At 46.0% G+C, this 24,644-nt stretch overlaps 1 pseudogene; it reads right to left on the bottom strand.

Moving 5' to 3' along the window:
• Positions 1-1,774: 1,774 nt before the first annotated feature.
• Positions 1,775-23,156, bottom strand: LOC141087878 (polymerase delta-interacting protein 3-like; annotated as a pseudogene).
• Between the last annotated feature and the right edge of the window lie 1,488 nt (positions 23,157-24,644).

Genomic DNA, 24,644 nt, shown 5'->3' with positions numbered 1-24,644 from the left:
GTGGAATTATAACTGATAAGCGCAGTCACCTGTCAACTGAAAATGCTGACAGGCTGACTCTTTTTAAAAATGAACAAGGGCTGGATTGTGCCAGACTTCTTTATACCATAACAGCGAAACATAACCTCAAATCCAGTGTCTTTTTTTGAGAGATTTATTCCCATGCACCTCTTCACACCCACACATGGCTATATGCTTCCTGATTTTGGCTATTTGCTGTTATCCTCCTCCTTCTCATCCTCATAATCCGCCACCACTAGATCACCAGATCGAGTGTGTTCCGTGATGCAACAGACACGCTATTCTTTTCAAGGATGTTTATGATGCCCGGAAAAAAAAATGTTGACACAGTAGCTTGATGCGTACCTCCCAGGGTGAAATGTTTCTCAACCCATACACTTAGTTTATGGGCATTACAAGTATAGGAGACACGCTCCTTTAAATTGGGAAAGTAAAGGCCCTTTTACATTTAGCGATGCACCAGCGATCCGACCCGGTCAGGATCGCTGGTGCATCGCTAAATGATCACTAGTGAGCTTTCACACAGAAAGACCTCACAGCGCACGATACTCACCTTTCACACACAGCGATCCTGGCGTCCTCCCGCCCGCCTCCACGCGTCGCTCGTCTCACACAGCAGGAAGCCCAGCAGGAAGCAGACGACGAGAAATGGAGCCGGACTTTCTCGCGCGATCAGCGATGGACAGCGGGGGGGCGGTCGTTGGTAAGTATCACACACAGCGATATCGCTAGCAATATCGCTATAATGTCACAAAACCGGTGACGTTTTAGCGATATTGCTAGCGATATCGCTTAGTGTAAAACCCCCTTTACTTATAGGAGGCTATCCTCCACATCTCTTCAGACACAGCCAGTAGATCACCAGGGTGAACGTGTTCCGTGATGCAACAGCCACGTTATTGTTTTCAAAGGGGTGTTATTAGTGTAGAGTACACCTATCGTTTCTTGTGCACCTCCCAATGAGGAGTCCAAATAAATATCAATTTTAAAAAAATTATAGGATTGTACAGGAATTTTTTTTATTACAGCATTAAATACAAATTTGTAAATGCAGATGAAGTTGATAAGAAACCACAATCTGTGTCCTCCCAGCATTCCTCTGTACAAATCTCAGTATTTGGATCACTATTAGCATGATCTACTTCCCTTCAGCATTTCTCTATTCACATCACAGATATCGAAACATGCTTCAGCCGCAGGGCAATAAGAATTACCTACGATTGTAGACTTCTTGATGACATTTTCACAGTGTGGAACATTAATTAGGCATGCTTTTTTTGTCTAGAACACAGTCAGTGGACACTTGGTAATTCCCCCCCCCCCCGCACCATTTACTGGAATATGCAGGCCTTCATATCCATTTGGAGGAATCCAGATATTAAAACTACAAAACAACAAAGATTATCTTTTAAGCAGAAACAGATTATTGAAGAAATTTAAACTAGTTATTCAACATTTAGCCTCCCTTAACATAACAGTAGAACTATAATCATGCTGGATCAGAATACTAGAGCAAGGGAAAAATGGAAATTCTTGAGGCAATAACGCAACTGCCCCACAACGAAGGTGAACTGTACTACAATGCTGGGAAGAGGATTGATTGTCCAATGTCCTTCAAACATCAACTACCTGCTGGTGATTAGCGCTAAACAAAACACAAGAAGCAAAATGAAGGTTTTTTTTAAGGAGTCTCTGGGCCCATATGTGACTTGGGAATCTCTCTTATTACAATCTCCAATTTGTGTTGGTCTCATTAGAGCTTAATCTTAAATGCAGTTGGTTGGATGACTGCTGATGACCCTGAGGATTTAAAGAGTGCTTTTAAGATAGTATCAGGATCAACTTCAGCTGGAGGATCTGAATCAACACTAGAGGAGGAGGAGGTTGTGTTTCTTCTAGATTCACCTTCCTTATTTGATGGGGTGTCACTTAATCTTTGAAGGATGGGCTGGTCTGATGTTACCACACTACCATTCAAATGAAGATTGCATCTCATTGGTGGTTCATCAAGGTATCTGTTGGTGTATTTTTTGTAGGCAACAACTGCATCTTCCTTTCTTATAAACACAACCTCTGCAACTCTGTATCTCAACAAGCGGGCGAGCTTCAAGGCACCATATAAACATAGAAGCTACACGACACCTTCCTTTGTGACTCTTGGATGCAAATTAATAACGGTCATTTTTTTGCCTTCTAAAGGGCTAAAGACAGACTCTTTTGGAGTCAGCCCTACTGAAGAACTGTCCCCCTTTGTGACAAGTGTCCATGACATGTTGGTTCGAGCTTTTGTGTGCAACAAAGGTGGCGAAGTCTCGTACTGAGTAGACATGGGAGCTCTGTATGCATCATTCTGTACCATTTTATTAAGAGGTAAAGTTTGCCCAAGAGAAAATGAATTTCCAGAGATTTCTGGCCTTTTTTGCACAGTGTTGGCAGCTGTGATTTTCATCTTCTTGGTGGGAAATTTCCAAGTCGTCACAATACCATCATTGTCCATATCTTGTAAAGAGGAAATCTGTTGTTTCCCTGGTCCGTGGTTAACAACATTTACACTGCATTGCGAAAGTATTTGGCTCCCTGGAACTTTTCAACCTTTTCCCACATATCATGCTTCAAACAGAAAGATACCAAATGTAAATTTTTGGTGAAGAATCAACAACAATTGGAACATTATTGTGAAGTTGAACAAAATTTATTGGTTATTTTAAATTTTTGTGGAAATTCAAAAACTGAAAAGTGTGGCGTGCAACATTATACGGCCCCTTTACTTTCAGTGCAGCAAACTCATTCCAAAAGTTCATTGTGGATCTCTGAATGATCCAATGTTGTCCTAAATGACTAATGATGGTAAATATAATCCACCTGTGTGTAATCAAGTCTCCGTATAAATGCACCTGCTTTGTGATAGTCTCAGGGTTCTGTTTGAAGCACAGAGAGCATCATGAAGACCAAGGAACACAACAGGCAGGTCCGTGATACTGTTGTGGAGAAGCTTAAAGCCAGATTTGGATACAAAATGATTTCCAAAACTGTAAACATCCCAAGGAGCACTGTGCAAGCGATCATATTGAAATGGAAGGAGTATCATACCACTGCAAATCTACCAAGACCTGGCTGTCCCTCTAAACTTTCATCTCAAACAAGGAGAAGACTGATCAGAGATGCAACCAAGAGGCCCATGATCACTCTGGATGAACTGCAGAGATCTACAGCTGAGGTGGGACAGTCTGTCCATAGGACAACAATCAGTCATACACTGCAAAAATCTGGCCTTTATGGAAGAGTGGCAAGAAGAAAGCCATTTCTCAAAGATATCCATAAAAAGTGTTGTTTAAAGTTTGCAACAAGCCACCTGGGAGACACACCAAACATGTGGAAGAAGGTGCTCTGGTCAGATGAAACCAAAATCGAACATTTTGGCAACAATGCCAAACGATATGTTTGGCGAAAAGGCAACAAAGGTCATCACCCTGAACACACCATCCACACTGTCAAACATGGTGGTGGCATCATCATGGTTTGGGCCTGCTTTTCTTCAACAGGGGCTGTGGACGAAACACACGGGGACCCTGCTGACCGGAAAGGACAGAGGTGCCGGGCAAGGCCTTGGCTCATGGGGACGGAGATTTGCGCAACTCCATAAGTAAGGTAAGAAAATCTAGTTATCTTACCTGAATGTTCCCTGTGCCCAGTCCGGGTCAGTAACTCCAGCCGGTCAGTGTGGTCACCAAACCCAGGTAGTGAAAAAGTCCACCCTTATCCAAACCCTGGGATAAGCAAAGTGTCTGCTGTGGTCCTGTATGTCTAGATCTGGGAGAGAACTGGTGGAAACTGTGACTGATTTGTGCTTGTGGTTGCTGGGAAACCGATAGCAGGGGAGTTGAATAGCTCAGATAAGTCCTCACAAATACACCTGGACATAGGGAGGACAGGAGAAGCCGCCCAGGTATCAGGTGGTGGGGTCTTAGAGAGTTATCACAAGGCGAATCTCCTATCAAGCTATCACAAGAAATACACCCGTGCATAGGATGGGACAGGAGCGCCCAAATCGCCAGGCACGTGGTGGTGTTAGCTTGGGGGAGATATTGCAAGCCAAATCACTTGACAGGTTGCCACCAACACACCTGTACATAGGGAAGGACAGGAGAAGCCGGCCCAGGTATCAGGTGGTGGCAATTTTGTGGGAGTTATCACATTCCTGTTACCGGCGAGCCAGGCAGGACGTCCGGTACAGTGTGTCAACATTCCCGGGTCACCGAGCGCAGTGCACCCAGTGTGATTGGCAGTTATCGGTTACCAGCAGCTGTTTGACATGCGTGTCACAAAAAAGGGCTTCGATTTCTCCCCGGACGTCTATATGTCCATCAACCTGTGATTTCACTGCTGGTTTCCACGAAGATCTGAAGCAGAAAAAGTTTTTTTTCCTTTTCTTGTACACTTCCTCTTTTTGCCTATAAGGTGTGCCCCTGATATTTATGTTTTTCATATTGTCATATTTGCTCTGAACTGTGCTTTTCCCTATTTTATGTTTTATCTTGCATTTTTTTGGTAGAGATTTTTGTTACTGTAGTGTGAGAAAGCTGGGTCTTTTGAGTATATCACTGTAGTCTCTGTTTGTTTTTTCTCTTCAATTGTTCTCAGAAGATTTTACTGAGAGATGCAGGCAGAAAAAAGGGAATTGTGTGTATCCTGTATTTGTGCAAGGACTTTTAAGATTGTTGGAAGTGTACTTGTATTGATCTTTGATTTTTCGGAGTGGTTTTTAAGTTTTATCAACTTTTTGATTTGTTTCCCTTTAAAAATCTTTTACTCCCTGATCATTTTTCCTTTTTTCTTTTGGGTTTTTTCCATTTTTAAGTTTTGTTATCGGTTTTTTGGTTTTCACTTCTTCATTCTATTTCCTTTTCTTTTTGTTAAAAAGAGAATTTTTACCTGCTTTTGGTTATTTCCTTGTTCTCTTGTCAATTTTTGATTTTCCATTTTGTTCCTCTGCTTTTGAATTTATTTTTAATAAATATTTCAGATTAGTTTTTTGCTTTTTCCTTCCTTTTTAAGCAAGTTTAAAACAAAAGGGGTTGCAAAGTGTTTTTTGAAGCTTTAATCACCTTTTTTTGAAGTTTTTGGAACAGACATAGCAGGTGTTATTCAGAAAGTCAAGTATGTGGTTTTGCAAGAACAGTTTTTCTTTAAGCTGTAGCATGTATTGAAAAGAAAAAGGGAAGTTTAGCTAGTGAAGCTGAATTGCCGTCTGCATTTTTTAAAGTGACAGCGGATTTTACAGCTTAGAAGGTGTTGAGAGTTAGTGTGAACAGGAAAGGATTGGTTTTTACGTGTGCAAAAGAAGAAAAAGTGTTTTCAGCGGCATTCTAGTCTGTGCCATCTGAGAGGCACCACAAATCCAAGCATGCCTTCAGTGACTGCAGGAAAGGGGAAGGAGTCCGCTCCCCCCTCCATCTCCTCTCTCCCCACTCTTCCCTCCTCCCATCTCTCTCATCTCTCTCCTCCCTCCATCTACTCTCTCCCCACTCTATCTTCTCCACCCCTACCTATCTCTCCTCCTTCTCTCTCTCCCATCTCTCCTCCCTCTCCATCTTCATCACCAACGCCCACCTCTCATCCTCCCTCATCCCCCTCGTCTTCACTCTCTCCTCCTCTTCTGTCTCCTTCTTCCTCTCCTCCACCATCTCTCTTTCCTCCTCAGCTTCCTCACTGTCCTTCCACCCCTCCCTGCTCCGCATTCTCTCTCTCCCTTCCACCTCTCCGTTCATTGTCTCCAGCTGGCCCAGTACCAAATCCAGACAATGAGGTGTCCCTATCTCCCCAGGGCACTCTCTGTAAAGAGACAGCTATGATACCGGGAGAAGAAAGTGAAACACTCCCCACACATAACACCACAGGTGCCCCCCCGATACAACAGCTAGCAGAAGGGAGGTGTGGGCCATCAGAGACTGCACCTGCTAAGTCTGAGACGGAGCTGCAGTCTCAGAGGGGGGAGTACTACCCACACACAAGACAAACACACAATGGCATGTTTCCTCTAATGAATATGAAGAGGGCATTATGCTGCCTAGTACTAGGGGAAACTCACAGACACCAAATAGGCAGGGGCAGATAGAGCCAGAACTCTTACACTATGTGCCCTTCACCCCTAGGCAGGTGTTCAGTATTCTAAGAAATCTGCCAGACCCAGATATGGACCCCATGCCATTTTACCGAAGAATGCATCAGAGCCAGCAGACATATGCTGCAACCTGGAGTGATCTCTGGTCCATAATGGATATAAAAGCAGGTGAGACAGTCTGGCCAATCATGAAGGAACACTTCAAGCTTCCATCAGAATTAGATGTGCATTCCTGGGAATCAGGATCAAAGCTAATTGAGCAGCTCAGAGAGTGGGCCAAAGCCAGACAAGCACTCAGCCTACATAACATGAGCCAGGCCGAGACAGAGTCTGTAGATGAGTTTTCATGGCAAAGTGAGGCAAGTATTCCAAGTTTTAGGCTTCACTATTCATGAACAGATACACGGACAAATGTTGGCACAGGCAATTGTGCATGGACTAAGAGAATCAATCAAGAAATTGCTGATAGTGGCCAGGCCTGAGTACAGGACAATAGCAGTAGATGCCCTGCTCGCAGTAGCCAGAAGAATTGAGTCCCTCCCAGGAGTGCGGAGGACAGTCCCTCCTATGGTGGCCACTGACGTGGAGGAGCAACCACCCTGCAGGGACAGGAGACCTGTCAGGTGTTACAACTGTGGCAACCTTGGCCATTTCCGGAACCAGTGCACAGCACCCCGGCAACCCAGGTCATCACACAGAGGAATAGGCCAAGAAAGAAACACAGAAGACAATGAAGAACCCTGTCCATAGGACAGAGGCAAACCAGGTTCGCAAGACGTCACCCCCCTGACATGTGAAACCCCATCAGCGGACCCAATACCTCAAATCACTGGGGGCTGTCATATTTTTCCTTGTGGACACTGGTGCAGTCAGAAGTGAAAATCCCCGACCCCACTTGTCTATCAGAGCACTCTGTGTCTTGTATGGGGAGTGAAGGTCAAGACAGACATTCCCCAGCTTGCAAGCCCCTGAGCGTGTGGACACAGCCAGGACACTCCATCCTGTTCCAGCTTACGGTGGAGACATGCCCACCTCACCTGATGAGAGCAGACCTACTGCAGGAACTGAAGGTGACCAAAGTGTTCCATGAAGACGTGACCTTGACCTCTTCTCCACCCCAGACCCAAGAAGGATCAATCATGCTGGTGGCTGTACAAGAGCCTCCCTCGAACAACCGGTGCAAGCCTACCCAAGGAGGTGGTGGACATAGTACCTGGAAGCCTATGGTCCAAGGGAGACTTCAAGTTGCGCCAGTGCGGGTGTCACTCAAGTCTGGAACCACGTACCCTCACAAAGCCCAGCATCCGCTGCCCATCACCCAGAGCCAAACTGCCTCTGATCAACTGGAGGTCTAAGTGGAACTGCTGTTCAAGAAACGGCCTAAGAACTTTGGCATCGGCCAGGAGACTCTCAACCCAGAGGGGCCACACCCGCTTCATGAAATGGCTACACTGCTTCCGGCTCCAGCACCAGAGGATCATCTTGGACAAGATTCTGAAGGGGCTCCCTGAAGTTTATCCAGGCCCTGGACCAGAAGACAGCCACTCAGCTCCTCAAACTTGTTAACAAATGCTGACCTGAGATCAAGCTGGGTGAAAGGAACGGCTGCTGGCTGGTAAAGAAGACGTCCCAGCAAAAAGACCCCCTGTGAGAGCAAGAAAGCTCAGCTGGACGTCATCTCTGATGAAGAGGACCCCAGCAAACAGCTTGTTTTCCTGCCGGCTCTGTGCCAGAAGATGGGAGTCACTCACGGCATTGTGAAGAGCAAGGCCAGATTGTGCCGCCTAACCCATGGGAATCATCATGCAGTCCCAGCTTTTCTCAATCAAGGGGAAAACTGTGAATGGAGAACCAGACTGGGTTGAATGGTGCATAACCTGAGGGCCGTGAGCGAAGCAGCCGAGCAACCGTGTTTGAAATCCCAGTTGTGCAGATCTGCACACTCTGCTGACAAACGTGTCAGCCACAGCTACGGTGCTCACGGTGATGGACCTGAAATACAAATAATCACACCGGCGCTGAAATGGACAAACAGTTTGATCTAAAAGCTGCTGGCACATCTGGCAGATATAGTGTTCTCTCCGCCACAAAAAACACAATTAAAACTCAAAAGAAAGTGGCCGCGCTAAAACCACTGTGTAATCAGAAATACAATGGAACTTAAAATCAGTGGAACTTTAAAATGCAATTGCATACAACCAGGAGGACAAGTGGTGGTACTCACTGATGTGGAGGCTAATTGCCAATGATGACGGTACTCATAGAAGCCGCAAGTGAGTCAAACGGAAGGCCAATGGGCATGTGGAGCTGGTGCAATACAGGGAGCGTCCTCCCGTTTGCACAAAAGAAAAACACCGACTCCCCACAGGAGAACGCGCCCCACAGAACGGCAGGCAGCCTCGGCCGATGGCGCTGCCGAGCAGTGGCGTGGCGAGTGGGGGGCGTGGTTAGCGGGGGGGCATGTGATGTTAGCGGTGACGTCACCGGTCCATGCGAGACGGATGTGTGCAAGGGCCAATCCTGACGCATTTCGGGGGAACCGTCCCCCTTCCTCAAAGGTATGGGTCTTGCACTACTGCTATCACTCTATATACCCCCGCAACCATTGTGCAAAGATGACGCACACATACCCTATTACTGGCAGCAAAGTGCCCTTAGGCTGATACTATATTAAAACTACTACAAATAATTAAAACAAAACTTAACAAAAATATTTTATTGAAATAAGACTGAACATTTAAAAACAGATAAACAAACCTGAAACAAAACCCCCCCAAAATTTTTTTTAAATAAAAATACAAATATAAATATACTCCTACCCATAAGAAAATATATTTTTCTCTTATTTAAATTAATAAAATATAGATAAAAAATCTCATTTACAAACGCAAAAGTGCCAAAAATCTTAAAGGATGAATGACAATGGAGGTTGAGATAAGAGATGACCTGAAGTGCATTACAAAGCATACAATTCAATTTCATGATTAAGTCCCTTTGGCACCAAACTATCCAGCACAAAAATCCACTTGGATTCAACTCTCAACATGCTTCTGATGTAATCCCCACCCCTGGGATTTTTTGGAACTTTTTGAATACCAAAAAATGAGGACCCCACACATGTCTTGCCATGTTTTTCCGCAAAATTGCGGGACAATGGATGTCCTACAAACCCTTTAAAGATGTTATCTAAATGTTCCTTTATTCTCTCTTTGAGTTTTGTTTTTGTGTGGCCAACATAGAACCTATCACAGGGACACCTCACTATGTAAATGACCCCCGTAGAATGGCATGTCAGTTTATCCTTAATATGGAACATCTCAGTCTTATCCATATTCCAGAAAGTCGTTTGCGTGGCTCTCTTGTTTTTAACACGTACACAGCATGAACAATTACCACACAGGGTGAAGCCCCCAGTGCTATTTAAGTAATTCCCCTTTAGTGTGTGACTATCCTTAATCATTGGGAATGATTAAGGATAGTCACACACTAAAGGGACTTAATCATGAAATTGAATTAAATTTAAATAAGAGAAAATATATTTTCTCATGGGTATGAGTATATTTGTATTTTTATTTTAAAATTTTTTTTGGGAGGGAGCGTTTTGTTTCAGGTTTGTGTATCTGGTTTTAAATGTTCAGTCTTATTTCAATAAAATATTTTTGTTAAGTTTTGTTTTAATTATTTGTAGTAGTTTTAATATAGTATCAGCCTGAGGGCACTTTGCTGCCAGTAATAGGGTATGTGTGCGTCATCTTTGCACAATAGTTGAGTGGTATATAGAGTGATAGCGGTAGTACAAGACCCATACCTTTGAGGAAGGGGGACGGTTCCCCCGAAACGCGTCAGGATTGGCCCTTGCACACGCCCGTCTCGCACGGACCGGTGACGTCACCGCTAACATCACACGCCCCCCCGCTAACCACGCCCCCCACTCGCCACGCCACTGCTCGGCGGTGCCATCGGCCGAGGCTGCCTGCCGTTCTGTGAGGCGCGTTCTCTTGTGGGGAGTCGGTGTTTTTTCTTTTGTGCAAACGGGAGGGCACTCCCTGTATTGCACCAGCTCCACATGCCCATTGGCCTTCCGTTTGACTCACTTGCGGCTTCTATGAGTACCGTCATCATCGGCAGCTAGCCTCCACATCAGTGAGTACCACCACTTGTCCTCCTGGTTGTACGCAATTGCATTTTAAAGATCCACTGATTTTAAATTCCATTGTATTTCTGATTACACAGTGCTTTTAGCGCGGCCACTTTCTTTTGAGTTTTAATGGTGATGGACCTGCCCAAAGCTCCCCTCAATGTTCCCCCTCACCTGGATGACCAGTTCCTGAAAACACACAAGGGGGGTGCAGAACACATGGACAGTGATGCCCAAGAGGGCCAAGAACAGCCTTTCACAGCTCATCAAAGCATTGTCCTCCATCCTCGTCAACTGGATTGCAGAACATGCGGAAGTCATCGACATCGCTACCTGCACAGCCCTTTCCTTGTCTCCTCTACTCTACCTGGTGGAGCAGCAATGCAAGCTCTGGAAAAACAGAGTCCAGTGGTGTCAAAAGCAAGTTACGTTCCTGAAGACACCGTATCGCCCACTAGACGAAACACTTGATAGATGACCGGAAGACCGCGGAGGAGAAGATGGCTCCCTCAACAACTCCGAAGATGCAGGCCTTCCTTGGTCTAGTCTCGTACTGCAGAACTTGGATCCCTGGTGCTCCAGGCTTAATGCAGCCTGTGTACAATTACATCAACGCATTGAAGCCTTCATCTCGTACAGGAAACTGAAAGACTCCATAGTCTCTGCACCAGCTCTAGGCCTCTCTGACTACGAGAAGCCATCCTGTCTTGGCCGAACGGAAAAGGAAGGACAAAGATGGAGGAGGTCATGCTACTGGCGTCTTAAAACAGACCCGCGGAAGAAAACCAGAGGCCTCTAGACTACCTCTCAGCCGGCCTGGATCCAGTTGCAAGAGGGGTCCCTCCTGCCGCGAAAACAATATCTGCATCACACGCCCTCCTGACAAGGCTGCTCTCCCCCACTCTTCAGTGCTCACAGCTCATTCAGTGCTCTCAGCCGTTACCTGTCTCTACTCCCACTCCCAAGGGGGATGCGGATACGGACCTGTTATGATTGAGTGACCGTAGGAGGCAGACACAAAAATAGAAGCTACGTCCAGAAAACCAGAGGAGCTGGCAACTATCCGATTGCAGACCCCTGAACCTATCAACACAACTAGCAGTAGCCGTGGGGGGTACCTACGGTGCCCTAGACCCCTCGAACACAGCCGGAGAACTACATAGCCTAAAGATAGAAAGGGAAATCTAAACTGCCCCAGAGCAGGCCCCAAAGCAAAAGGCAGCCCCCAACATATAATGACGGTTAAGCAAGATGAAAAAACACTGACACAGATAGAAAGATAGGCTGAGCAAACGTTGGGGCCCAATCTAATCTAAACAGGAAAGGAAAGGAAAGCTGCTGTCTGCAGTCGGCAAAAAACCCTATCAAAAACATAGGCCAGCAAGCTGAAATGGAAAAAGGCCCTGAAGCAAATAAGCTACAAAACTAAATCAGCACTCTGGTATTTTCAGGAGACAGAGCTAAGGAGTTCAGCTCACCCCAGCAGGGAATGGCTGAAATCCAGAAAAAACAAAGCAAGGACAAATGCAAAAAGCAAGGAAGAAAACTTAGCTTTAGCAGAGCAGGAATTCAGACTGGACTCCAAGGATACCACAGAGAAATCACCCGCAGGGAAAATGGGCGTAGGCAGCCTTATATCCAGTCTGTGACTCCACTCAGCCAGTCATCATCATTAATCTCAGGTGTCTGATAATCAGACTCACTACCTCTCCTTACCAGAAGAGGGAGTTCCTCGGGCCTCAGTGATGAAGGTGAAAATGAACTCACAACAGTACCTCCCCCTTGAGGAGGGGTCACCGAACCCTCAACCACGCCACCAGGGCGATCAGGGTGTGCCTGATGAAAGGCACGCACCAATCTTTTGGCATGAACATCAGAGGCAGAGACCCAGGAATTATCCTCCTGACCATAACCCTTCCACTTAACCAAATACTGGAGTCTCCGTCTAGCCAGACGAGAATCCAGTACTTTCTCTACCTCATATTCAATGTTACCTTCAACCAATACAGGGTCTGGAGGTGCCACTCCCAGAACAACAGGTTCAACAAACCTCTTCAACAAAGACTTATGAAACACATTATGGATTTTAAATGTGACCGGAAGAGCCAAACGAAAGGAGACCGGATTAATAATCTCCAAAATCTTGTAAGGTCCAATAAATCTAGGCTTAAACTTAGGAGAAGCCACCTTCATAGCAATATTTTTTGATGATAACCACACCATATCACCAACCTTAAACTGGGGACCAATGGTCCTATGTCGGTTGGAAAACCGCTGGGCCTTTTCCTGGGAAAGAGATAACTTATCCACCACTTGGTCCCAGATTTGGTGCATTCTCTCCACCACAGTGTCAACACCTGGGCAGGCAGACGGCTCCACCTGCCCTGAAGAAAATCGAGGATGAAACCCAAAGTTACAAAAAAAAGGTGACATCAAAGTGGCAGAACTAGCTCTATTATTTAAAGCAAATTCGGCCAAGGGTAAAAATGAAACCGAATCATCCTGATCAGCGGAAATAAAACATCTCAAATATGACTCCAAGGTCTGGTTTGTTCTCTCTGTCTGCCCATTGGTCTGAGGGTGAAAGGCAGAGGAGAAGGACAACTGAATTCCCAGCTTGGAACAGAAAGTTCTCCAAAATCTAGACACAAACTGAACTCCTCTGTCAGACACAATGTTCTCAGGAATCCCGTGCAAGCGAACCACCTGTTGCAAAAACAGGGGCACCAACTCAGAGGAAGACGGCAACTTAGGGAGTGGTACAAGATGAACCATCTTAGAGAACCTATCACAAATCACCCAAATAACAGTCATCCTTTGAGAGACAGGCATATCAGAGATGAAATCCATTGAAATATGGGTCCATGGCCTCTTGGGGACAGGCAAAGGCATCAACAACCCACTAGAGCGGGAGCATGATTTAGACCGGGAGCACGTCCCACAGGACTGCACAAAATTCCTGACATCACGAGACAAGGAGGGCCACCAAAAAGACCGACTCACAAGATCTCTAGTACCAAAAATACCTGGATGACCAGCCAAAGCAGAGCAATGAACTTCAGACATCAATCTCTTCTTCCACTGGTCAGGAACATACAACTTTCCACTGGGACAACGCTCAGGCTTGTCTCTCTGGAACTCTTCCAGAGCACGTCTCAAATCGGGCGAGATGGCAGAAAGAACTACTCCTTCGCCTAAGATGGTAGCAGGTTTGGTCACCACAGGAGAATCAGCAAAGAAACTCCTAGAGAGTGCGTCTGCCTTGACATTCTTAGTTCCAGGAAGAAAAGAAACCACAAAATCAAAACGTGTAAATAACAAGGCCCACCTAGCCTGTCTAGGGTTCAAGCGCTTAGCCGACTCTAGATAAATCAAATTCTTGTGGTCGGTAAGGACCACGACTTGATGCTTAGCTCCCTCCAACCAATGTCTCCACTCCTCAAATGCCCATTTCATGGCCAACAGTTCCCGATTCCCCACATCATAGTTACGTTCAGATGGAGAGAACTTTCGGGAAAAGAAAGCGCAGGGATTCATTTTAGATGTTACAGGATCCTTTTGGGACAAAACAGCTCCTGCACCAATCTCAGAAGCATCCACCTCTACCTGGAACGGAAGTGAGACATCAGGTTGCCACAAAACAGGGGCGGAGGTGAATCTTCGCTTCAACTCCTGAAAGGAAGAAACAGCCTCCGGAGACCAATTTAACACATCAGCACCCTTCTTAGTCAAATCAGTCAATGGCTTGGCAATACTAGAAAATTTTGCTATAAATTTCCGATAAAAATTAGCAAAACCCAAAAACTTCTGGAGGGCCTTCAAAGAAGTGGGCTGAACCCAATCATAAATGGCCTGTACCTTGGCTGGATCCATTTCAATAGTTGACGGAGACAAAATAAATCCCAAAAATGAAATCCTCTGTACCCCAAAAAGGCATTTAGATCCCTTGACATACAGGGAATTCTCCCTCAAGATCCGGAACACAGTCCAAACATGTTCCACATGAGAATCCCAATTCTTGGAGAAGATCAAAATATCATCCAGATAGATAATCAAAAATTTATCCACAAAATCTCAGAAAATATCGTTCATGAAGCACTGGAAGACAGAAGGGGCATTAGTGAGCCCAAAAGGCATCACCAGGTACTCAAAATGTCCCTCCAGAGTATTAAACGCCATCTTCCATTCATCCCCATGCTTAATGCGAATAAGATTATACGCCCCCCTGAGGTCAAGCTTGGTAAACCAGCAAGCACCTTTAACTCTAGAGAATAGATCCGAAATCAGGGGTAACGGATACTGATATTTAACAGTAATCTTGTTGAGGGCACGATAATCAATACAAGGTCTTAGTGATCCATCCTTTTTGGCTACAAAAAAAAACCCAGCACCTAAGGGTGAAGAGGATGGTCTAATATGACCCTTCTCCAATGCCTCCTTAATATAGGATCGCATAGCCTCGTGCTCGGGTACAGATAAATTGAAAAGCCGACCCTTGGGGAATTTACACCCCGGGTTCAGCTCAATAGCACAGTCATAACTCCTATGAGGAGGCAAAGACGCAGACTCATTCTCACTAAATACATCATAAAAGTCAGCCAAATAGTCAGGAACATCATGTGACTGGGGAGAGGTGGAGAAAACAGGAGCATCACTAAGGGCACACCGACAACCCCAACTCACCACAGACAAAGATTTCCAATCCAGAACTGGATTATGGATTTGTAACCAGGGAAACCCCAGAACAATGGTATCATGCAGATTATGCAACACCAAAAATCTGCAATTTTCTTGATGGTCTGGGACGACCCGCATTACCACCTGGGTCCAAAACTGAGGTTTATATTTAGCCAAAGGAGTAGCATCAATCCCCCTCAAAGGGATAGGCGTCCGCAGAGGTGTCATAGGAAATCCACAACGTTTAGCAAAATCCAAGTCCATTAGGTTTAGAGCTGCTCCCGAATCCACAAATGCCTTGGCGGAAAATGTGGACAGGGAGCAGATCAGAGTAATAGCCAGAAGAAACTTAGGTTGAACACCACCAACAGAAAACGTGTGTGCAAAGCATTTCTCTCGTTTAGGACAGACAGAAATAATATGCGAGGCATCTCCACAGAAAAAACACAACTTATTACGCCTTCTGAACTCCTGACGCTGCTCTCTGGACAAAACTCTATCACATTGCATAGGTTCAGTCATTTGTTCAACAGGTGGCAACACCTCTCGTGCAGTTTTGCGTTCGCTCAAACGCCGATCAACCTGAATGGCTAATGACATAGAATCGTCAAGACCAGAGGGAACAGGAAATCCCACCATAGTATCTTTTACGGCTTCTGACAAACCCTTCCGAAAGAGAGCAGCCAAGGTATTATCATTCCAAGTAGTAAGTACCGCCCACTTCCGGAATTTTTGACAGTACAATTCTGCAGAATCTCGACCCTGATTCAATGCCAGCAGGGTCTTTTCAGCCTGATCAATGGCATTAGGTTCGTCATACAACAAGCCCAAGGCTTGAAAAAATGCGTTCACATTAGTCAGACTAGGATCATCTGGTTTCAAAGAAAACGCCCAATCCTGGGGATCGCCACGCAGCAAAGAGATGACAATTTTAACCTGCTGCGCGGAGCTCCCTGACGAGTTAGGCTTCAAGGCAAAAAATAATTTACAATTATTTTTGAAATTCAAAAATTTAGACCGATCACCACAAAATACATCAGGTGTAGGAATTTTTGGTTCAGCAGCATGTGAATGAGCAAGGTAGGCGGAAATTCCCCGCACTTCCGCAGCGAGCTGCTCCACACGATCAGACAATTGCTTTATCTCCATTGAGGGAAAAAAAAATTCCCCCTACGGCCTCAGAGATATAGAGGAAAAAATATACACACTTTTTTTTTTTTTTTTTTTTGCAATTCTTTCCTGCTACTGAGTACCCTAGGATCTGCGGTTTGGCGGGTGATTCTGTTATGATTGAGTGACCGTAGGAGGCAGACACAAAAATAGAAGCTACGTCCAGAAAACCAGAGGAGCTGGCAACTATCCGATTGCAGACCCCTGAACCTATCAACACAACTAGCAGTAGCCGTTGGGGGTACCTACGGTGCCCTAGACCCCTCGAACACAGCCGGAGAACTACATAGCCTAAAGATAGAAAGGGAAATCTAAACTGCCCCAGAGCAGGCCCCATAGCAAAAGGCAGCCCCCAACATATAATGACGGTGAAGCAAGATGAAAAAACACTGACACAGATAGAAAGATAGGCTGAGCAAACGTTGGGGCCCAATCTAATCTAAACAGGAAAGGAAAGGAAAGCTGCTGTCTGCAATCGGCAAAAAACCCTATCAAAAACATAGGCCAGCAAGCTGAAATGGAAAAAGGCCCTGAAGCAACTAAGCTTCAAAACTAAATCAGCACTCTGGTATTTTCAGGAGACAGAGCTAAGGAGTTCAGCTCACCCCAGCAGGGAATGGCTGAAATCCAGAAAAAACAAAGCAAGGACAAATGCAAAAAGCAAGGAAGAAAACTTAGCTTTAGCAGAGCAGGAATTCAGACTGGACTCCAAGGATACCACAGAGAAATCACCCGCAGGGAAAATGGGCATAGGCAGCCTTATATCCAGTCTGTGACTCCACTCAGCCAGTCATCATCATTAATCTCAGGTGTCTGATAATCAGACTCACTACCTCTCCTTACCAGAAGATGGAGTTCCTCGGGCCTCAGTGATGAAGGTGAAAATGAACTCACAACACGGACCCTGAGAGGAAAAATCTGAAAAATGGCTCCAGTTTTGCAGATGATGAAGGAAGTTTCCACACGGGATGTGCAGTGACCAGCAATCAAGACATCCTATGGTCCAGAAGTTTGTCAGCCCAAGAGCCCAAGAAGCGGAACTGATAGAGCTGACGAAAGGCCTGCCAGATTGCTAAGGGCAAAACTGCAAACCACTATACCAGTTTTAGGTACTCGCATGGCATAGCACATGACTTCGGACCCATCTGGGCTGCAAAAGACTTCACCACAGCAAGCGGGACAACCGTGAAGCATCATGGAGCCATCAGAGACCTGCTGGATGCTCTTCAACTACTAAAAGTGGTGGCAGTGTTAAAGGTCAAGGCACACGGAAAACTGAACACAGTGTAGACACGGGGCACCAATATGGCAGACGTGGCAGCTAAAGAAGCAGCCAGAGGAAGACAATATGGAAAAATGGGAGAGATCGTAGAGCCGGACGGCTACTACATGATGACTGAGGACAAGGAAACCTGACAAAATGACTTCCTGAAACCTGTACAAGAAGTAGCAGGACCAGACTCGAAAAGAGAAGGAAAGCTGGATGCTGAAGGGCCAAAGCACTGGGCTCCAAAAAACCCTGTCTACCTCAAACATCTACCTGTCTACCTCAAACGTCTACCTCAAACATCTACCTCAAACGTCTACCTCAAGACAGACCCAGTCTACCTCAAAGTATGTACTATATGGTGATTAAATGGGCACATGGCCCCCGCACAGAATTGAAGACACAGATGAATGACCTGATTGGACTCAACTCCTACTTTAACAGCCAACTTCCAGCAGCTCCAGACCAGATTGTCTGGCCTCCGACAAATGCAACATTGGACAAGTGGGAAAAGTTCCCCCACATCATCTGGCCTGAAGATTTCCCAGTAAGGAACCAGTTGGCAAAGACTACTGCAAAGAAGCTACTTTCGAAAATAGTGTGCAGATATGGGGGTTCCAGAAGTGATAGCAAGTGATCAGGTACCCACATTCACAGCAAACCTGACACAAGAGATCTGATCAGCAGTAGGGTCAGACTTAGGCCTACACACTTCCCACCATCCCGCACCATAGAGTAAGTGGGACACTTAAGAGCAGCATGCTAAAAAATTTGCCCAAGAGACAGACAAACCCTGGCATTAGACACTCCCACAGGCTCAGAAAGAGCCAATATGAAATTTTATTTGGGTCTAAACCCAGGTTAGGGGTATTCTTTACTTAGCAGTTGACTATGCAATGTGATACTTTGTCTGCATGTGTAATTGAATTTATCAAGAATCTTGCTAATGTCCATTCTCGAGTTTTTCCTTCATTGCCAGGTCCAGATTCGGAGCCTGGTATGCACGCCCTGAAGTCAGGAGACTGAGTGTTGGTGGGAAAAAGTCCGTAAGGAGAAGCACTCGATCCCAGATCCGATGGCCCTTCTCCAAGTGCTGACGCCACCAACCTGGAGGGAAAACCCCCACCTGGATCCACGCACCGCATTGCAGGGAAGCCCTCATACCAGAAGATACACCTTAGCTGGAATGATGCTGTGGATGCCATACCTGACTGAATAAATTATCTACCTGATAGAGAATACACATCACTGACTGCATATACTGCTAACTAAGAGACTTTGATTACATTGCACCAAACCCCCGTTAGGGACAGATCTCCTGACTGCCCATTTGCGAAAGTCTGTATGGAGGGAGGATGTATGCGCTAGGCGTGCGTCAGTCCACTGGCAGCATAAAAGAGTTGCAACGCTTTGGGCCAGGAGCAGGATATTAGGGCAGGTTATAGCTAAGGGGGGATTGTGATAGAAATAAATATATTTATGTATTTCATCTAGATCTCACTTGCCTACTATAGGCTATATACTCATGTACTCTTATATACTCATATATACTCCATGTACTCATATGCACACATAGATACATATTCACAGCTATCTTGAACTTTGTAATCAGTTGCTGAAGATGATCTAATCACATGCTCCCGTCTGGAGAACCAACATGATAGCATTGTCCCGTGTCTTGAGAAAGTCTAGAGAAATATCCACCAGACATGGGAAATGAGGAAATTAGGCCAGATGTACCAGCCGATATTGGAGTTCTGCTGACATCGCAGAACAATGGACAGTAAATCATATGATGTTTAAGTCACTCTCATGCCGGACACCCATATATGTTCATGTATTTAAACTGACCAATTAGATTAGAAGTTCAGCCTTTATGTTGATGAGATAACCACCCTTTTCCTACATGTATCCATAAATATATGTATGTGCAATAAGCCAGCAGAGTCCTGCTGGAAAGAGATGCTGCTAACAACGTGTTTAGGGTGTCTTCTTTTCTGTTGAGCGCTCAATAAGACTCTGTCTAATTAGGACAGGCCGCAGCACACACAGAGATATATATCTATATCAACCAAATTTCCATGACACAGGGAAGATGGTTAAAATTGATGGGAAGCCGGATGGAGCCAAATACAGGACCATTCTTGAAGAAAACCTGTTGGAGTCTGCAAAAGACCTGAGACTGGGACGGAGATTTGTCTTCCAACAAGACAATGATCCAAACATAAAGCAAAATCTACAATGGAATGGTTCACAAATAAGCGTATCCAGGTGTTAGAATGGCCAAGTCAAAGTCCAGACCTGAATCCATTTGAGAATCTGTGGAAAGAGCTGAAAACTGCTGTTCACAAACAATCTCCATCAAACCTCACTGAGCTCGAGCTGTTTGCCAAGGAAAAATGGGCAAGAATTTCAGTCTAACGATGTACAAAACTGATAGAGACATACCCTAAGCGACTTGCAGCTGTAATCGCAGCAAAAGGTGGCGCAACAAGTATTAAGTTAAAGGGGCCGAGTAATATTGCACGCCCCACTTTTCAGTTTTTGAATTTCCACAAAAATTTAAAATAACCAATAAATTTCATTCAACTTCACAATTGTGTTCCACTTGTTGATTCTTCACCAAAAATTTACATTTGGTATGTTTTATGTTTGAAGCATGATATGTGGGAAAAGGTTGAAAAGTTCCAAGGAGCCAAATACTTTCGCAATGCACTGTATTCGCATTCCTTTAACATTGTTCATTACACCTGAAGAAATAGTTTTCGGCTGTGAAATTTTGATCGTCTTGGTAATATTTATGGGTGAAGATGAAGAACCTTGTGCCACGGGTGAGTTGATAATTATGGCAGGTGCACTCCTCTTTAAACTTAATTTTTCAAGAGCATCCATCAGTTTGGTTGGTTGTCCTCCAACACTCATCTGATGCTTTCTAGAAATCAGCATCTTACAAGCATCTTGCACTTTACCCTTTATGAGGAAACATGTGTCTTTGGCAACCAATTTTTCACGGGCATCTTTTAAGCCTAGCTTGAGCCACGCATTTGTTACAGCTATCTTCTGACGGGCATCAAATGCATTCCGGTAATTGGTGGTGGGTAAATGACTAATAATTGTAGGCTGGATCCTGAATCTCATACCTCCCATAGCCCTCCTGTTATTAGTCGTGTACGTTCCCATTCCCGGCGTCACCATGCGCCTTTTCCTGATCACTTCATCCAACGACACATGTGACAATCCCCCCCAGGGTCGGGGGGTACTCGGAATCGGGCTGGACAGTTCTTTGGGGGAGGTCACGGGGCCATGATCCATTTACGTGACGCCACCCGTGGTGTTTGGCAATGGGTGGCCAACGCTGTGATTCAGGTCCACTGGGGCTGATGGTCACGAAGCAAAGATGGCCAGGGCAAATATTTTTGGCTGTTCAGTTGGTGGTGAACGTTGGGGTGCAGAGAATAAGTAAGGGACACATAGAAGTGCAGTTTTCTTTACCTTTTAATTCTTGGTAGATGAACATGCAATCTGAGGTACCAGTTACAGATGACAGAAGGAGTCTGGCAAGCCTGGAGCTAAGATGCGGCCCTCTCCATGTTGGTTTTAACCTGTATGGCAGACAGCGTAAGCCTATCACGGGCACTGCCTTTTCATTGTCAGCCCCAGGCACTAGGTCTGATGCGGTGCCTCCGGGTGTTCGGTGTGGCCAGGGAGCTTGAAGTCCCTTGCCCTCCAGATTGGGCTGTCGGGGTGTATAGCACCCACCCAGCCAAGGACTATTGGTCCTTTTTGTCAGCACTCCACTACGGGTTCAGCTCCACGCAGCTTCAATTCCCCAGAGCCCTTGACTCCACTCCTCTCCATTCCCTCTCCACCGTCCAACTGCCAAACAGACTTAACTGACTCCTCCTCCCGACCAGAGAGAGCAGCTCCCCTGAAGTCAGGTCTAGAGCTCCCCCCTCTGGCCTGGAGCAGGAATTGTGATGCATACTGTTTATTACCTGGCATGGAGACCCCCCCGCTTCCAGGCATGACATAACCCCTAAGATGGAGGCAATGTCACCGTGGCAACTGGACTCTGGAGTGCCACATCCCCCCCAGTTAACTTCAGTAACTCCCGGACTGAGTAACATAACAAGGACAGTTAATAACAACAATAAATGAAAATCTACAAAGTCTTAAAAATGTAAAAATTACCAAGTCCAAGAAAGAAAAACATTAACATAGTCACTGCAGTGCCTAGTCCTTTTGCTGCCGTCCAGGAATTGCCTTTGTCTGCTTACCTTGGGTGTGGTTGGTGGGAACCGCCTTAGCCCACTTTGTGTGTCGACCCTGGGCGTGGCTTCAGGGTACTCTGTAGGAGGGCCTGGTTTTCGGCCACGCCGGCGGCTTATTGTCAAGGCCAAGTTGGGGTAACTATTTAAAAGTAAGGTCATGGCCACACATAGTCCTGTGGCCCAAGTGTCCTTCAACAGGATATTACGAATATTTAAAAGTTCATACAGTAAGTCTCTGTACGCTCTCATGCTTAACAGTTGCAATTATGCACATTATTAACTTATTTACATTTAGTCCCTATACTGGGCTGAGACTTGACCTCTCGTACTACGGGTGGATCTACGCAGTACTGGTATCTCTAATGACCTAGCCTGGCCTAGTGTGTTTGTTGTTGATGTTGTGGACCTAATAGTGTCTGTGCTACTGGTAGACAAGCATCTTACTGGTAAACTGGGCAGCCATCTGCAAATTCTTAGACTCACCATGGGTCTGACAGATTCACTGCTAGCAGGGGGCAGATTTTCACTTTCCGCTGCAGATGTGGCACCTGTTACTGGAGCCGACGGGTCTAGAGTCTCTGCTGCTTCAGGTGCAGTAGGATGGGTAAAGATCATGACAGGTACTACAATGGCTTGATTCACCTGCGTCCAAGACCAGGGAAAGTCTCCAAGAATGGTTTGGATCTTCTCTTCCACCTCTTCTATGGGTTGAGGGACATCTTGGTCTTCCTTTTTGTTTCTCAATTGGTCATGGCATACTTTCAGATGATCCCTCAACACTGCTGTTGAGGTTTCTCCTCCATCCTTACTGAGGAGTAGTGTTGAGCTTTCCGATACCGCAAGTATCGGGTATCGGCCGATATTAGCTGTATCGGAATTCCGATACTGACTTCCGATACTTTTTTAGTATCGGATACCGGAATCGGAAGTTCACATACAGCTATCAGCCTGCTCGATATGATTCAGCCAATCCTCAGAAGTGTGGGCACATCCTGTTAGGCATGTTAACTATTGGCGTGACTGTGATTGGCTGCTGTAATGACGTCATCATGATGCGCGGTCTGTGCGCATCATGATGCGCGGTCTGTGCCGACTGCGGGGGGTCTGTGCGGGCCTGCCAGTGCCTGTGCCGGCTGCTGGTGGTCTGTGTGGGCCTGCCGGATGCCTGTGCCGGCTGCTGGTGGTCTGTACGGGCCTCTCGGGGGCCTGTGCCGGCTGCCGGTGGTCTGTACGGGCCTGCCGGGTGCCTGTGCCGGCTGCCGGTGGTCTGTGCGGGCCTGCCGGGTGCCTGTGCCGGCTGCCGGGGGTCTGTACGGGCCTGCTGGGGGTCTTGTGTGTGTGCAGGCATCGTCCGATGGGACTACATCGGGCGATGCCTGCTACACTGACAGTGATTGACACATTAGCCAATGATGGGACAGTAGTAGTCCCATCATCCGGCTAATGTGTTGAATGTAAAAAAAAACAATAAAAAAAAACATACTACATACATACTACATATATACATACTACATACATACTACATACATACTACATACATACAACATACATACAACATGCATACATACTGCATACATACTACATACATACTACATACATAGTACATATATACAATATTCATACAACATACATACATACATGCTACATATATACAACATACATATATACTACATACATGCTACATATATACTACATTCATACAACATACATATATACTACATACTACATATATACTACATACAACATACATACATACTACATATATACTACATTCATACAACATACATATATACTACATACATACTACATACATGCTACATACATACTACATATATACAACATTCATACAACATACATACATACATGCTACATATATACAACATACATATATACTACATACATGCTACATATATACTACATTCATACAACATACATATATACTACATACTACATATATACTACATACAACATACATACATACTACATACATTAAGTGTGGGCACATCCTGTTAAGCATGTTAACTATTGGCATGGCTGTGATTGGCTGCTGAAATGACGTCATCATGATGCACGGTCTGTGCGCATCATGATGCGCGGTCTGTGCCGACTGCGGGGGATCTGTGCCGACTGCCGGTGGTCTGTACGGGCCTCTCGGGGGCCTGTGCCGGCTGCCGGTGGTCTGTACGGGCCTGCCGGGTGCCTGTGCCGGTTGCCGGTGGTCTGTGCGGGCCTGCCGGGTGCCTGTGCCGGCTGCCGGGGGTCTGTACAGGCCTGCCGGGTGCCTGTGCCGGCTGCCGGTGTTCTGTGCGGGCCTGCCGGGTGCCTGTGCCGGCTGCCGGGGGTCTGTACAGGCTTGCCGGGTGCCTGTGCCGGCTGCCAGTGGTCTGTGCGGGCCTGCCGGGTTCCTGTTCCGGCTGCCGGTGGTCTCTACGGGCCTCTCGGGGGCCTGTGTCGGCTGCCAGTGGTCTGTACAGGCCTGCCGGGTGCCTGTGCCGGCTGCCGGTGGTCTGTGCGGGCCTGCCGGGTGCCTGTGCCGGCTGCCGGTGGTCTGTACGGGCCTGCCGGGTGCCTGTGCCGGCTGCCGGTGGTCTGTGCGGGCCTGCCGGGTGCCTGTGCCGGCTGCCAGGGGTCTGTACTGGCCTGCCGGGGGGTTTGTGCCGGCTGCCGGTGGTCTGTGCAGGCCTGCCGGGGGTCTTGTGTGTGCAGGCATCGTCCGATGGGACTACAAGTCCCATTGGGCGATGCCTGCTACACTGACAGTGATTGACACATTAGCCAATGATGGGACAGTAGTAGTCCTATCATCCGGCTAATGTGTTGAATGTAAAAAAAAAAATAAATAAATTAAAAAAAACATACTACATACATACTACATATATACATACTACATACATACTACATATATACATACTACATACAAACATACTACATATATACTACATTCATACAACATACACATATACTACATACATACTACAT

Source organism: Dendrobates tinctorius, unplaced genomic scaffold (assembly GCF_039654945.1).
Source record: "Dendrobates tinctorius isolate UK_male_01 unplaced genomic scaffold, ASM3965494v1 ptg000036l, whole genome shotgun sequence".
NCBI lineage: Eukaryota > Metazoa > Chordata > Amphibia > Anura > Dendrobatidae > Dendrobates > Dendrobates tinctorius.
The sequence above is the reverse complement of the archived record's forward strand: the minus strand, read 5'-3'. Positions and strand labels throughout refer to the sequence as shown.